The 14,294-nt window shown below is 37.7% G+C and overlaps 1 pseudogene; it reads right to left on the bottom strand.

Moving 5' to 3' along the window:
• LOC147363278 (proteasome maturation protein-like) overlaps positions 1-13,836 on the bottom strand; it is a 153,741-nt pseudogene extending 139,905 nt beyond the window's left edge.
• Positions 13,837-14,294: the final 458 nt, after the last annotated feature.

Raw genomic sequence — 14,294 nt, 5'->3', positions numbered from 1 at the left:
ATTTTTTAATTCCTAAAAGTACAAAGACCATTTACACATGAGTCAAGACCTCACCTTCTCCCATACAACTAACAGCAAACTGGTTTGAAGAAACTAAGATTCAAGAAAGCGCAAGTTTACATGGTTGCGTTTTCTTCTAGAGGACCCAAGAGCCTCCTTTTTCACTAGAGCAGGAGAACAGCCCCAGCTGCACATTACCCAGAAAAGTGAATATTCTATGTACCATAAAATAACTTCGTTCTTTCTCTAGTCAAACAGTACAAGTTGGATAAGACAGGGCAGAAATCATGCTGAGGAAGAAGATATATCAAGGTTTGATAAGTGGCAGGGAAGCCTGGTTAAAAGTCAGAATCCTGTTTCTAGCCAAAGGTTTAACAAAAGTAGGCAAAGATGGCATGGATCTGAGTTCACTCAGAGAAGCGTGTGTGTGGACTATGGAACAAGAGGATATTCTGTCTCACAGTGATTTCCTGTTTCCCTCACCACCTCCCTTCTGCATGCAGCTATCTCCAACCTCATCTCTAGCTTTCTCATTTGGGGATTTTCTGATGTCTGTACAGGGTAGAGAAATGGTTGAGACATTTCTTACTTTGGTTGCAGTGACCAAAAATCTCTCACCTGAGACCTAGCTCTGTGGCCTCCTCATAACCTCCCACTAGCTCTAACAAAACATCTTTGTTAGATGTTTTGTTAGTAACAAAACATTCTGTTACTTTACTTGGTTACAGGAATAATCCTGAAATCTGCCAGTTTAAGTGCTACCATTAGATTACACATGGTCTTATTAATGTTACATTCTGAATATTTTTTGAATCTCCATAAATCTTTCCATGCCCATTACCACCACAGCAGTGCAGGCCACCATCATCCTTCACCTGGATATCATCAGTGTGCTAACTATCTAACTTTATTTCTATTGTTTAATATTAATGGTATTTACATGTGCTCACTCAGTCACGTCTGACTCTTTGTGACCCCAGGGACTGTAGCCCACCAGGCTCCTCTGCCCATGGAATTTTCCAGGCAAGAATACTGAATTGAGTTGCCATTTCCTCCTTCAGGTGATCTCGACCCAGGGATTAAACTCTTGTGTCTCTTGTGTCTTCTGCATTGACAGGCAGATTCCTTACCACTGCATCACCTATTGATACATAAATTACCTTCAGTGAACTATATACAAACATATTCAATTATTAAAGTTCCTATACCAGGAAGAGGAAATACTAAGGGCATTTTGGAAGATTTTGAAATTTATAAGAAACTGATGAATAGTTTACCATTTAACCATGATTACACCACTGTTTTCCATTACCACTAATGATACACAAATATTCTACCTGTTTCATACCCTTTCCAATATTTAGCATTTTACTACTAATATTTTTCATTTGCATGTGCTCAGTCTCTCAGTGTGTGTGATTCTTTGAAACCCCATGGACCGCAGCCTGCCAGGCTCCTCTATCCATGGGATTTCCCAGGCAAGAACACTATATCTGATTTGTCACTTCCTTCTCCAGGGGATCTTCCTGGCCCAAGGATCAAACCCACATCTCTTTTGTCTCCTGCACTAGCAGTTGGATTCTTTACAACTAATACTATCTGGAAAACCCTATTTTTCCATTTAAGTCATTCTGATGAGGGTTTCAGCTTCCCTGGTGACTCAGTGGTAAAGAATCTGCTTACCAATGCATGGAAAATAGATGGGGAAAAAGTGTAAACAGTGACAGATTTTATTTTCTTGGGGCCCCAAATCACTGCAGATGGTGACAGCAGCCACAAAATTAAAAGATGCTTGCTCTTTGGAAGAAAAGCTATGACAAACGTGGACAGTGTATTAAAAAGCAGAGACATCACTTGCTGACAAAGGTCCATATAGTCAAAGCTATGGTTTTTCCAGTAGTCTTGTATGGATGGGAGATTTGGACCACAAAGAAGGCTGAGAGCTGTAGTACTCTAGTACTGGACAAGATTCTTGAGAGTCCCTTGGACAGCAAGGAGATCAAACCAGTATTCCTAAAGGAAATCAACCCTGATTATTCATTGAAAGGACTGGTGCTGAAGCTGAAGCTCCAATACTTTGGCCACCTGATGTGAAGAGCCAACTCATTGGAAAAGACCATGATGCTGGGAAAGGCTGAGGGCAAGAGGAGAAAGGGGTGACAGAGGAAGGGATGGTTGGATGGCATCACTGACTCAATGGACATGAGTTTGAGAAAACTCTGGGAGATAGTGAAGGACAGGGAAGCCTGGCATGCTACAGTTTATGGGGTCACAAAGAAGCAGACACAACTTGGTGACTGAACAACAATGATCTGGTGGCACTCAACACATTCTCATATGCTCTATGGACATTCTTCTATAAGATTTGGTAAAATATTTGTTCAAGTCTTTTTTCCATATTTAGTTATTTTTCCTTTACTTATTAAGTTGTAGGCATCCTTTTTATAGTCTTAATATGAATCCTTTATTAGACATTAAGAATATTTTCTCTCAGTCTGTGACTTAATTTTGACTTTCTTCATGCTTTCTTTTTTGGACATGACTGAGTATGCACACACACTAGGTCTGTGAGCCAACTCCAATTACTGTCTGTGTTTAGTATGAGGAAATGATCAATGCTTATTTTTTCCACGTGATTATCTAGTTGTGCCAGCACTTTTTACCGAAAATCTCTTTTCTCAGAGTGAAATGGATTGACCTCTTTGACAAAAGCAACTGACATTTTACATGTAGATCTAGACTTAAAATGTGTATTTTGTACCACTGACTATTTTGTTTTAACTCCAAAATCATGTGTTGATCATTCCAGTTTTACAGTATGTTTGGAAATTTGGTAGTAAAATCTTCCACATTTGTATTTCTTCTTCAAGACCGTTTGAACAGTCAATAAACATAGGATATGGATTTTATTTCAACATAAATTTTAGAATCTTTGTGTCAATTTCTATAGAAAATTTTGCTGTGATTTTGACTGAAAGTGACTTGAATAGTTGGGTTAATTTAGGAGAAATAGTATCTTAAATTAAGCTTTCACACTCCTTAACTAGCATGTTTCTTCATGTATCTTGGATTTCTTCAACTTCTTTTACCAATATTTGATAGCTTTAATGTGTTTTACACTTTTGTCAATTTATTCCTACATTTCTAAGTATTTAACTGTTTTATAAATAATTAGTTTTAAATTCAGCTTTCCAAGGTATCTTTTTTTCTTTATTTGCTATTCTATTAACATGCCATTGATGTTTGTATACTGCCTTCTTAATCCAACAACCTTGCTAAATTATTATTTTAGTTAAGTTCTTTACAGATAGTTTGTTTTGCACTTTTGATACACACAATTATATCATTCTAAAAGTAAAATATATTTCATTTTTTTCAAATTTAGATGCTGACTTTATGTTTACCCCTTTTGTATATACTTGCAATGTTCTAGGCTTTTGACAAGAATTCATAAAGAAGTTTCCAATAAAAGCACTAAGATAGCTAATGGGAAATTTTATAATAGATAATAATGATTCCTATAATAAATTCTCTGGCCCTGAATTTCAACTGCAAAGGGCAGGATTGTTCTTAAGACTGTTTTTGTGCCATAAAGAAAAAAATAAAAATATGGAATACATACAAGTCATGTGTGAGAATGTGGGGAGGATTAACAAAGGGGAAAAAAAAGGATTTTTGTCCTAGAAAACAAATAAAAATAAATATTTTTATTATAACTTTTATCTCTATATTCCTTTTCATTTTTTCCCTTTTTTCTCTCCCTTTCTTTCCCTTTCCTACCCCTTTGCACTAGGTAAGAACTGCAGAACAATGTAGTGTTTAGAGTGTACTTTCTTCCTTTCCATGTATCAGGGAGAAATTACTTACTATTTCATCATTAAATGTATTATCTGATTATATGCAGGTTTTCTATTAATGCCTTTTGTCAGTTTGAGAAAGATTTTTTTTTTATTCCTAGTTTGCTAAAATAATTTTTATCTTTAACTGGTTTAAATTTTAATTATTTTTCTTAATCTGTTGAGATGATCATGTTTCCCCCTTTAGGATGTCATTGTGGTAAATTATGATGACTGACTTGTGAATGTTAAATCTTACTCCACTTTTCAAGGATGAAACTTATTAATCATGATGATCTTTTAATATACATTATATATTTAATTTGCTAATATTTATAAATGATCTTTGGAATGTAGGATATTATTTTACTTTTTTTTTTCTTTCTTTTAATGTCTTTGTCAGCTTATTCTGGTTTCACAGGGCTTCCCAGGTGGCTCAGTGGTAAAGAGTATGCCTGACAAGTCAAGAGATGCAGGAGACTCAGGTTTGTTCCCTGGGTCAGGAATACCCCTTGGAGGAAGAAATGGCAATCCATTCCAGTATTCTTGCCTGGAGAATCCCATGGACACTGGTGGGCCAAACTCCATAGTGTCACAAGAGTCACACATGACTTGGTGATTGAGCATGAACGCACACTAATTTCATAAAATAAATATGGCTGTGTCTTTTCCTCCTCTGGTTTCTGAAATATATTGAATAAAATTGGCATTTTTTCTTATATATTTGAAAGAATATCTTTTTGAAGTAATTTTCAAATTCTGTTGAAGTACCTCATTGGATTGCTTGGTTAGTCATCTCTAAATTTCTTAACTTATTTGTAAAAGGTATTTTAAAATCATTTTCTAATATTTTCAGTAGCTGGTTCATCTCTGGATCTGCTCCTGTAACTATGTTATCCTTTGGGAATATTAAATGAGTGTTGTTTTCATACTGGTTTGTTGTTGTTTGTTTTCTATCTTGACTAGTACTTTCTATCATTATGTACTAGATATTGTGTGTGGCAGTTAGTGGAGAGTATAGATTAGTCCTGATAGGGGGTAGTTAAATTACAGGTCAATAAAGCAGAAATAGATGTTTTTCTGGAACTCTCTTGCTTTTTCGATGATCCAGCTGATGTTGGCAATTTTATCTCTGGTTCCTCTGCCTTTTCTAAAACCAGCTTGAACATCCGGAAGTTCACAGTTCACGTATTGCTGAAGCCTGGCTTGGAGAATTTTGAGCATTGCTTTATTAGCATGTGAGATGAGTAGTGGTAGTTTGAGCATTCTTTGGCATTGTCTTTCTTTGGGATTGGAACGAAAACTGACCTTTTCCAGTCCTGTAGCCACTCTTGAGAAACCTATATGCAGGTCAGGAAGCAACAGTTAGAACTGGACATGGAACAACAGACTGGTTCCAAATAGGAAAAGGAGTACGTCAAGGCTGTATATTGTCACCCTGCTTATTTAACTTATATGCAGAGTACATCATGAGAAACGCTAGGCTGAAAGAAGCACAAGCTGGAATCAAGATTGCCGGGAGAAATATCAATAACCTCAGATATGCAGATGACACCACCCTTATGGCAGAAAGTGAAGAGGAACTAAAAAGCATCTTGAGGAAGGTGAAAGAGGAGAGTGAAAAAGTTGGCTTAAAACTCAACATTCAGAAAATGAAGATCATGGCATCCAGTCCCATCACTTCATGGGAAATAGATGGGGAAACAGTGGAAACAGTATCAGACTTTATTTTTGGAGGCTCCAAAATCACTGCAGATGGTGACTGCAGCCATGACATTAAATGACGCTTACTCCTTGGAAGAAAAGTTATGACCAAACTAGATAGCATATTGAAAAGCAGAGATATTACTTGCCAACAAAGGTCCTTCTAGTGAAGGCTGTGGTTTTTCCAGTGGTCATATGTGGATGTGAGAGTTGGACTGTGAAGAAAGCTAAGTGCTGAAGAATTGATGCTTTTGAACTGTGATGTTAGAGAAGACTCTCGAGAGTCCCTTGGACTGCAAGGAGATCCAACCAGTCCATCCTAAAGAGATCAGTCCTGGGTGTTCATTGGAAGGACTGATGCTGAAGTTGAAACTCCAACACTTTGGCCACCTCATACTTTGGCTTTTGAACTGTGGTGTTGGAGAAGACTCTTGAGAGTCCCTTGGACTTCAAGGAGATCCAACCAGTCCATCCTAAAGGAGATCAGTCCTGGGTGTTCATTGGAAGGACTGATGCTGAAGCTGAAACTCCAATACTTTGGCAACCTAATGCAAAGAGTTGACTCATTGGAAAAGACCCCGATGCTGGAAGGGATTGAGGGCAGGAGGAGAAGGGGACGACAGAGGATGAGATGGCTGGATGGCATCACTGACTCGATGGACATGAGTCTGAATAAACTCCAGGAATTGGTGATGGACAAGGAGGCCTGGCGTGCTGCAATTCATGGGGTAGCAAAGAGTCAGACATGACTGAGTGACTGAACTGAACTGAAATTACAGGTGGATTATTTTATCACATGCTGATTTGTTTTCTTGCTTTACAAATAGTGGATTTATTTCAAATTTGCCCTTAGTTGTTGGGCAAAGAACTTGTTAACATGAGTATGAAGTAGTTTTTGAGTGTGATCTTTACAGTTTGGTGATCTCAGCTAAATACATCGCTTGATTATTAAGGTTTCTGGATTCATTTAGGTCAGAACTCCACTGTTTCCTTAGCATTCCATAATCTATGTATGATCAGAAATCTCACATGGCTGCCAGCCCTTTATCAGCAGTTCCATCCAATTGTGTTTGCAGCCCCCAAACACAAAACTGTCTTACTCTGCCCAGTGCAAATCCCCTTTCTGCTCTCAAGTATTACACATGGGACATCTCCATTGGCAGAAAGGGTAAATAAGTTACGTGAGGTTTTTTGTTTCTCCTTTTCCTCAAAGATCTCAACCTTACACTGACTGATACCAAGGCCTAAAACTATTTGTTTTCCATCTAGTAAGAAGTTAGTCTAACGTCAGTTTCTCTGACAAGACTGGAACAAGAAGTCCTCCATTTTTCATATGCAACCAAAATGATCTGCCCAGTCTAATCATATGCAAATTTAATTGTGTCATATCCATCCTAAAAATTAGTAAGTGGCTGCTTATTATCTTTGTAATGAAGTCTATATCCTAAAGTGCCTTTAAAGCTCCTAAAGAATATGATCTCTGCCTAACTGCCTACCCTAATTCCCACCATTCCCTATCTCACAAATGTCTTTGCTCTAACTGTGCTAAAAAGCATTCCTTTCTCATTTATAGACCCTTACACATACTAGTCCCTCTTCTTGGAAAATTAATTTTTCTTCTTTTTCTAGAGAGCTCTCATTCATCATTGAAGATACCACCTTTAGCTGGAACTCCTTTCCTCACCTCTGAAACAGGGTAGAACCGTGAGCTACAGTGCTATCTAAATTCCTTATAATTCCGCCACCATAGCATATATCCCATAGTTCACATATATTCCTTTAATCATCTGTCATCACCACTCTATTGTAGCCTGATGAATGCATTGCCACAACTTTTTAATTTATACCTGTACTCCTAAACCTTATCATACTATCTAACACAGTGTGCATTTAACAGGTACATCTTAAATAAGTGATTAGTCAATTTGTTTGTTTCTATGTGCTTTTCAGAGCAGATGTTTTTCCTATTTATCTTTGGTGAAAATAAAAGCTAATTTAAAAAATCATAAATATTTATTGTTCTAAGTGTGTTCTAGGTGATACAAAGGTCTTCAATGAAGTTTATAGATGAAGGCTTATTACTTTATGAGAATAATGTCTAAAAGGGCAAGCAATTTACAGAGCATTTTGAAAGACAAAAATCCCAAAGAGTTGTTATAGATAATATTGTTCTCTGCTAATGTTCAGAGTTCTAATATAAATTTTTGGCATAACTAATTTACATAGTTTGAAAATCTTCTGACATTTTTCTTTAGTTCGCTTTGAAAGATTTCCTTTCAGAGCTGTGAAATCCTTATTCACACACAACAGTTATTTTTAGGAACAAGACCATCAGAATCACAAGGTTTCTTCATTCCTTTCCCACCACTGGTATAGAATTCTCAAACCACTTTAAAAGCTTAATAGAAGATTGACTCCTTTTCCCTTCCTCTAAATTCCCCAAGAGAGTCTAAAATGCATTTTCCAGGTTTGATACCCAAATAAAAAAATAGTACCCAGAGTTGAAATCCTAGAATTTCACCTCCAATCTCTGGAATTGGGCTCTATTTTGAAAACTAGGAATGTGAAGTTTCTGATAATATGTGAAGACTTTGGGCAAAACAAGGTCTCATATAAGAATGTACCATTTTGATTTCTTGGAAAAAAACCTGATACCAGGCTAAGGCATGTCACTCATGACAGAATGGAGCAGGTTTCAGAGCACATGCCTTGAGTTTGATGATTTAAAGGGGAACAGAGCTCGTGCCCCTCAGCTTTACAAAGTCTGCCACCAATGGCTTCTAGAGGGTGGATGTACCTGCCTTCCTTTACTCAGGAAATTGAGAAGTGCTCAAGAGTAATTTTTTTGCTCCAAGTGAGAAAAATTAGAGTCTTTCCTGTTCTAGACAAGTGACTATTTCCTCCCAAAAGAACACAGATGGCACAGAATTGTGTTAAAGATACAAACTTATATATTGCCTTCTTTGAAGCTAAAAAATAAAACAACACTAAAACTCTATAGATTCTCTTAGCTCCAGGCAATATATAATGCTAGGGAAGGGTTGGGGGATGGGAGGTAAAAAATGTTCTGATACATGTTTGTACTAGGATAGGGTTGGAAGTAGGCTTTGTTCTGATAGTCACATGTCCTCAGAAATCTGGATCCTTTCTGGCCAGAAAAGTAACTGCGGTTCTGTCAGAGGGCACAGCAATTGCATAAAGAGAGCCCAGAGTGCATGATCCAGCGACTCACGACTGGGCCAGCTTGTAACAAAGATAAATATCAGTAGAGAAGAGTCCAGATTCCCAACTGTGTGGACACTTTGGCCTACCCACACACATCACACACTAACAGACATTTGGGTGCTAGGCTCATTAGTCCAGTATCATAGTCCACAGTGGTTCTAGCAAAGGTGGGAGACTGGACACACATGTTTGGCCCATGTGCTTCCTAAATCCCATGAAACGACCAAAAGGGTATGAAATCAGCCCCAAAATACAAACAAAAAGCCTGAAAAGGAGGTGAAAGCTACATAATATTGTAACTAGGAAAGTAGTTCCTGACTGAATGGACCAAATAGAAGATGAAAACAGGGAGCATAAAGAGCTAAACAAAATGCAAGCCAGTTTACACTAGAGAGGACCAAAGTTTAGAATTTGGAGACAACAAGGGGTTTTGAAAGTAAGGGTTTGGTTGAGGATGAAAGTTCCACAGGGGATAGGGGATTTTGTCTGTTTCACAATCACTTCCACACTACAGAAAACAATGCTTGGCACGTAGTAGGCATTTGGTAAGTATTTATTGAAGAAATTAATGACTGAATTCAAGCCTACATAAGAGACAACTAGGCCTCTACAACCTGATAGGTGAGCAGGTTTAATGACTGAGGAGGTAGAACAGAGGAAGTCTGGGTTTGGAGACACCAGACACAGCAGTGGGTGAGAGTAAAGACTGCATAAGAATCTATACACTGAACACTGGGACCCCCGGTCCTTATCTGCTTGGTTCCAGAATCCTCAAGCCAGCTTTATATTCACTGGGAAGAATATTAAATAATTCTTCTTTGGGAAAATCAATCCTAGCAGGAGAGACCTTGAGGTACTGACAAGAATCCCTAAATAAACATCTCTCTGCAATAAAAAGTTCCACCAAACACCTCTTTTTTCCTCTCTTTCTCTGTCTCTCTTTCCATCATCCTCTCTCTCCCTATTTCTCTCCCTCTTGCACACATGCTATTAGATAGCCCAATGGATCACCAAACATTTGAGGAAAGTCCCTAAGAGAACTGACAAAGATTAAAATCAACAGATAGAGAAAAAAATTACACTTGCAAAATACAGACAGTCTGGGAAGGCTAAACAGAATCAAGGAAAAAAAGCTATATTATATTCAGATAGATAAATGAAATTACTGCTTCTCTGAAAGAAGAGACAGTTATAAAAAAAAAAAAAGTGGAACATTTAGAAAACAAGAATGCTCTTAAAAAAAAAGACAAATATGACAAAGGAAAGGGAAAATTCAGAAGTTCTGGAAAATAAAACGGAACAAATGCCCAAAGACTCAAATAAAAGAGAAATAGAAACTTCAAGAGAAGATAATTCAAAAGGTGACTGAGAAAGTCTAGTTTATAAATAAAAGAAGTTTTAAAAGAGAGAAAAAAGAACAGGACAAAATTTATAGAATAAAATTGTTGAAGAAATAATTCAGAAAGCAATCCACAATGTTTTCTTTTTTTGCAAAATGAATGAAGTACAAACCACACCAAGACCTACACATGAAATTTCAGAACCCTGGGCCCAAAGAAATTATCCTACACACTTCAAGGGAAAACCATACACGAAAATAAACTCAAAATGGATTAAAGACTTAAAGGTAAGACCGGATGCTATAAAACTCTTAGAGGACACACAAGCAGAACACTCTCTGACATAAATCACAGAAAGATCTTTTTTAATCTACCTCCTGCAGTAATGAAAATAAAACAAAAATAAACAAATGGAACGTAATGAAACTTAAAAGCTTTTGCACAGCAAAAGAAATCATAAACAAAATGAAAAGACAACCCTTAGAATGGGAGAAAATATTTGCAAATGTAGCATCTGACAAGGGATTAATCTCCAAAATATATAATACAGAGTTCATACAGCTCAATGTCAAAAACAAAAGAAAATAACTACCACAAAACTGGCGGAAGATTTAAACAGACGTTACTCGAAGGAAGACACACAGAAGGCCAAGGGGCATATGAAAAGATGCTCACCATCACTTATTATTAGAGTGATGCAAATTAAAGCTACAATAAGGTATCACCTCACATGAGTCAGAACAGTCATCATCAAAACATCTGCAAAGAAATGCTGGAGAGGGTGTAGAGAATAGGGAATCCTCCTACACTGTAGGAATGGAAATTAATACAGACACTATAGAGAAGAGTATGGAAGTTCCTTAAAAAAAACAAAAACAGAGTTACCAAATGATCCAACAATCCCACTCCAGGGCATATTGTTTAGTCACTCAGTTGTGTTCGACTCTTTGTGACCCCATGGACTGAAGCTTGCCAGGCTCCTCTGTCCATGGGATTTCCCAGACAAAAATACTGGAGTGGGTTGCCATTTCCTTCTCTAAGGGATCTTCCAACCTAGAGATCAAACCCGTGTCTCCTGCATTGACAGGTGGATTCTTTACCACTGACCACCAGGGAAGCCCACTCCTGGGCATACATCTGGAGAAAACCATAATTTAAAAATATGCATGCATCACAACATTCACAACAGCCAGGACATGGAAGCAAACTAAATGTCTACTGACAGGAATGGATAAAGAAGTTGTGGTATATATATGCAATGGACTAGTACTCAGCCATAAAAAAAATGAAATAATGCCATTTGCAGCAACCTACATGAACCTAGAGAACGTCATACTGAAAGAAGTCAGAGAGAGACAAATATCATATGACATCACTTATATGTGGAATCTAAAAAAAGGGTACAAAGGAACTTATCTACAAAACCGAAACAGACTCACAGATGTAGAACACAAATTTATGACTACCAGAGGGGAAGGAGCGGAGGGATAAATAAGGAGACTGGGATTGACATCTACACACTACTGTATACAAACAGATAACTAATGAGAACCTGCTGTGTAGCACAGGGAACTCAATGCTCTGTAATGGCCTATATGGGACAAAATCTAAAAAAGAGAAAGTCACATGTAATCGACAAAATATCAGGAGTTAGAATTGTGTCAGAATTCTCCAAACAAAATAGAAAAAAAAAAAAAACAAAAACATTTACACCGGAAACTATAAAGCAAGAGGATAATGCTTTTAAAATTTTTGTGGAAAATTGATTTTCTTCCCAGAAGTTCTTTTTCAGCAAGGTTATCACATCTCAAACAAGCAAAAACAACCAGGCACCTTTTCTTTAGAAGGTTCTAAACAGTCAGATGAAGGCATAAACTAAGATAGCTTACAGAATTCAGGGAGAGAACACTGGAAAGAGTAAAGAAAATATCTAGGGTAGCTTAGCTGCAGGCCCAGGGGCCGCTAATCCACATTTGAGTGGGACAAAATGAGTTGTTCAAAAAGAAATGTATTAATAACTAACAGATAACCTCCTGTGTTTGAATATGCAGATAACATATTTTTTCAGAGTCTAGGGATATTGAAGAGTTAAGAGATGATTTACTGATAGGTACATAGAGGCCTGTGTTAAGTTTAAAAAGAGACATTTATTAAGTCCAGGAAAAATAACATTTGTACAAGAAATAAAACAGTACAATGAACAAGCACTCCTGAAGCATAAACATGCCTCATCTGCAAATAAAATTTATACAATCATAACAGTTTACACACTGAGTATTGATCGTATTTTGAGCCAAATACGAAATGACTCTACTGGTTGGGTGGGTGAGGGATTGCATGCCTGTGTGTTTGGGAGGACTGTTTAAAGAAGCTAAATCCTCAATCTGCACAGTATAAAATAAACAGGCATTATATGCAGTTAACTAAATAAGAAATTTGCTCATAAGTATGCTATGTGGAAATACGACACATTATACAAGAATATCTTTGATCAAAATAAAACTGAATTGAAAGAATCCACCCATATTTAGGACATGAATTCTAAAGAGCTAAACATATTGAACATAGCTCTGTTCCTTAAATTCAGATTATTTTATTGCCATCTAGTTAAACCAGCCAACTTTCTAGCTAGGGTTGAAATGATTTGATAACACTTGGGGATGTCCCAGAGGCTCCTGACCAAGACATGGCACAGACACCAAACACTTGCTGAATATGCATGAAAAAAATTTAGAAAAGTAAACAGGAACTCATAAACCTGATTCATTTCTGGGCGAGAGACTGCAATTCTGGGACTCAGGGAGAGTTATGTTTCATTATATACTTCTTGCAGTTTGGATCTTTTGTTTACTATGTGCATATATTAGCTCTTTAATTTAAACAAGGCTTTAATTTTTTTAAGTGTAGAAAGCATAAGATAAAAATTAATGCACTCCAAATATATAACTACTTTCATTTCTTTTTCCCACCTATGATTATCTATTTGATACATATTTTGCTACAGCTACAGATCTATTAAAGATTACTTTTGAAGGCTATGTTTGTGGCCAATGCACAAAACACATTTGAAAAAAAAAATCTTAAATTCATCAAACTGGGTGCATTTCCTTTCTCCCATTTCTAAACACCCTGAAGACATATTTGCATATTTGCTTATAATAGTGTAACCTATTATTTTACTCATTATTCCAAAATACACGTTTCTGCATATTTTCCCTGTTACATCAGGTCTAGAAATGTTCATTAAATGGTTTTGCAGTGTCTCCTTTAACCATTCCCCTAAATCTGATTGACTTAAAAACCAATCTGCTCAATTTCAGGAGTGCAGTTTGCCTTCTCTTTTCTGTCAGTTTCCGGGTTTCCCTGGTGGCTCAGATGGTAGAGAATTAGTTGTAATCCCTGGGTTGGGAGGATGCCCTGGGGAAGGAAAAAGCTACCCACACCAGTATTCTGCCCTGGAGAATTCCATGGACTGTATAGCCCATGAGGTCCCAAAAAGTCGGACAGGACTGAGCGAATTCACTTTACTTTTACTTTACTTTTCTGTCAGTTTACCAGCAGGTGGCGCTGGATAGCAGCTGTAAATAATCTGGTTTAGAACACTGCTGGGAGATCACTTTCTGTCGAGAAACGGTACTGAGCCCGACCAGGGAAGTAATTTCAACTGTTTTCTCGGTGGTGAACATGAGTTTTCCACTATTCCAAGCATATTCTCCTGTACGCTTCCTCATGTGTCAATTCTAAACAGATTTTCACAATGACTGCCTGGAATTAGTATTACTGTATGTGGTCCTGACAGGGAGAAGGGCCCACTCAGAAAGGACCCCACTCTTGATAAAGCAACTGCCTCCCACTCCAGTCTCTTGCCTGGAAAATCGCATGGATGGAGGAGCCTGGGAGGCTGCAGTCCATGGGGTCGCTGAGAGTCAGACATGACTGAGCGACTTCACTTTCACTTTTCACTTTCATGCACTGGAGAAGGAAATGGCAACCCACTCCAGTGTTCTTGCCTGGAGAATCCCGGGGACGGGGGAGCCTGGTGGGCTGCCGTCCATGGGGTCACACAGAGTCGGACACGACTAAAGCGACTTAGCAGCAGCGGGCTTCACCACAGTGCTCTCCTGCGCTCCATCGCATAACCTTTCAACCGTCAGACGCCCACTCCGCTCTATGACAAGTCCTGATCTGA

This window comes from Bos grunniens, chromosome 11 (genome assembly GCF_055505025.1).
Source record: "Bos grunniens cultivar Pamir isolate PY7600 chromosome 11, Bosgru_T2T1.0, whole genome shotgun sequence".
Classification (NCBI taxonomy): domain Eukaryota; kingdom Metazoa; phylum Chordata; class Mammalia; order Artiodactyla; family Bovidae; genus Bos; species Bos grunniens.
This window is presented reverse-complemented; position numbering and strand designations above follow the sequence as displayed.